Source organism: Cornus florida, unplaced genomic scaffold (assembly GCF_030987335.1).
Source record: "Cornus florida cultivar Cherokee Brave unplaced genomic scaffold, ASM3098733v1 CherokeeBrave_3.0.0_Hap2_Chr10, whole genome shotgun sequence".
In the NCBI taxonomy this organism is placed as follows: domain Eukaryota; kingdom Viridiplantae; phylum Streptophyta; class Magnoliopsida; order Cornales; family Cornaceae; genus Cornus; species Cornus florida.
This window is the reverse complement of record NW_026775580.1, coordinates 53,008,235-53,011,460: the sequence shown is the minus strand read 5'-3', so window position 1 is coordinate 53,011,460 and position 3,226 is coordinate 53,008,235.

The window sequence follows — 3,226 nt, the reverse complement described above, 5'->3', positions numbered from 1 at the left end:
CGGTACTAGATTTGTGTGCTAGTTTGAGGGTAAAGATGTGATCATTTCTTTAGTTGGCTTAGATAGCAACACACTTGATGCAGGTCCACTCAAAAAGGATTCTAGAGTTGTTTTGATTTTCATGATCATTTTCTTGATGTGTGGAGGACCATACTTGCTTGCTTGATGTTGAGATTTTGGGAGATTGCTTGGAAAGGGTTGAAAAATTGTATACTTGAGGTAGTTTTCTCCCGATGCTTGTTTGCAATATTGGTACCTCTTTTGAAAGAATGAGCTTAATGTTTGTGGGTATCATTTCTGGAAACCCTCACGAGACTTCACTCGTCCACTAGGGGTAACCTAGGGGTTTAAAAGGCTTGTTGCATATGCTAAATGTAATCGTGTTCCCAACGAAGGTGGTGTTATCCATTTATTGCTTTCTAGTTCATAGTTGTATAGTTGTTCATTTCATTCCGTTACTTTCTAGTTCATCGCTAGGGATTAACAATATTTAAGTTTGGGGGTGTGATGAGTGCTGAAAAGTGCACATTTAAACCCCCTAAGCGAGGGTATTTTAGTCATCTTTATTTATCCGTTTTAGTACTTATTTGTGTTTCTGTCTATTTCAGGTCAATAATGTTAAAACGGGCTAAAAATGGTTTCTTAAGGCCTTTTTGGAGTCAAACTAAGTCTTAGTGATGATTTGGAGCAAAAGAAGACTGATCTGGAGCAAAAAGAGGCTGATGTTGAAAAGTTGCCAAGTGAGAACGATCGAGAGAACAATTGAAAAAAGTGAGAATGATCGAACTTTGATCGATCGAACTTTTCTCTGATCGATCGAACTTTTCTTAGATCGATCGAAAATGTGCTAACAGCGAGCTGTCTTATTCCCGCACGCGCCCAAACTCCCACCTACCACATAGTACGGGATTAGATATTTTTGGGGCTATATTTCTGACTTAATGGCTAAGAAAAGGACCTCCTATATAAAGGGAAGTGACCCATTTTGTAAAAGAGCTTTTTATTATTTTACTTTTACATTATAGTTTTAATTTCTCTCTCTAAAAAAGTTAGAGATTAGGGTTAAAAGAAAAGAGGGAAGTGGAGGCACATCTCAAGATCCATCTCTAGATCCACTCTCTCTCTAGAGCTTCAAAGAAGAAGAAGAAAAAGATGGAGCTAGGTTTGGAGTTTGCCCTTGAGGGTTCCATGACCACATCTACCTCCTCCATGATTGGCTAGATCTACACTTAGGGCTTGGATAAGCCATAAGTCTTGTGTAATCTAAACCCTTGTATTTCTATTTTTGAGGATTTATATATATTATTGTGATTAGTGTTCTAGCCTTGTGAATTTAATGAATCTTGGTATATTTCTATGATTTCTATGGTTTAATTCTTTCTATTAATTCTCTAGTTTGTTTACATGTCTATATGTGATTAAATTGGGAATTATTTCTTACATGATTCATGTGGATTAATTCTTTCTATTGATTCTGTATTTGATTACATGTTGTCTTATATGTGATTATTTGGGACTTGATCTCTACACTAGATTCTCTATGTTGGTTGCATGTCTATGTGTGATTAATTAAGGATTTAGTGATGGCTAAGCATGGGTTTTCATTGAATGGGTTTGTCAATTAATTTGATGGATTATACTTATGCTTGATGGGTTGTTTTACAATTTAATTCATGTTTGTAGGTAGGTAGACAATCTATACTTGATTTGATATTCCATGGCTTATTATTTCAAATTCTATGATTCTCTAGATTGATGTGTGCTACAATTGTGACTAGTTTGATGGGTCATGCTTAGATTTGATGGGTTGTTCTACACTTAGTTTATTTGTTGGTTAAGTAGACAATTCATACAATGAATTTGATGGTCCATGCTTAATATTGCAATTGGTAGTTGCATTTTGTTCACAACAATATATTCCCCATTAATGGAAAGCAAGTGGTTAATTACATGAGCTTAGTGGTGATTCCAACACCCTAAGACCTCTTTATATCTCTTAAATCCCTATCTCTCACTAGTTTGTTTACTTGCATTTTAATTTCATTGCATCTTAGTTTAATCAACCAATCTCTATCTTTTGCAATCAATTGATACATTAGAGTTGAAGTTAAATTCCAACACGTATAATCCCTTGGGACGATCCCTACTCACTCTTGCTACGTTAGTATTAGTGGTGGTAGGGGTTTTTATAAATTTAAATTTGACCTAAAAGGCTTCTCTTGAACTGCACATTCACTACATTATTTTGACGTATATAAGCGGCCTCGTCAGTATTTTAATTAATGATTTTAAATTTTATTGTATTTTTATTGAATTATGTGCTTATTTGCATAATTGACTAATTGTGTTTATTTAAATTAATTGTTTAATTGTAATTGTTTATTTGTTTTAAATTAATTGTTTAATTGTAATTATTTATTTGTTTTAAATTAATTGTTGAATTGTTATTTAATTTAATTGTTTGATTAATTGGTGTTTTAATTGATGTGTTTTATCTAAGTGGCGTGTATGACTTAATTGGCTTATATTTTGTATGGTCATATATAGTTTAGGTTTAGGGTTTTCTTTTATGAAGATAGATGAGCCGAGTTATAATTTGGTTGGAATTAGAAATAGGTTTAATAAAGGACTATATATATATAACAGTATATGTCTACTAGGATTGGAAAAAAAAAAACCCTATTCACTTAATAGTTCTTGAGAGGAAACACAGAGGCATGTAATGGTTCTTGAGAGGGAAAACAGAGAGCAACTTGAGAGAAAAATTGAGAGAACCAGTCAGGATGTCGGCCGTGGATTAAAGGTTGTACCAAGGAGGAAGGAAAGGATGGTTTATGGGATTGAACCCGAGCACTAGGAGGTTTACCGGTAGTTGGTAGTCGTCGGAGAATTTAGAGACGACGTTGAAAGGTTTCAAACCGAAACCTGAAGGCTAGTTTTTTTCAATCTCCTTCTTGTAAACTTGTGTTCTGTGCATTCTATATAGTCTCCAGGAATCTAATTTCATTTTAAAATGGATGTTTATGCATGATAGATAGGCTGAAAACTGTTTTACATTTTTGTTACTGAAATGGCTTTTCTTGCATAAAGTGTTTCGATTAGGTTTTAAAATTTTGTAAATTAATTCATAATGGAATGTGAGGAGTTTCTAGGATTGTTTGGATGTTAATTGAACCCTAAGAAGTTTAAAAACAATTAGGACAGACTCTTGGAACTTCGCCGGAAG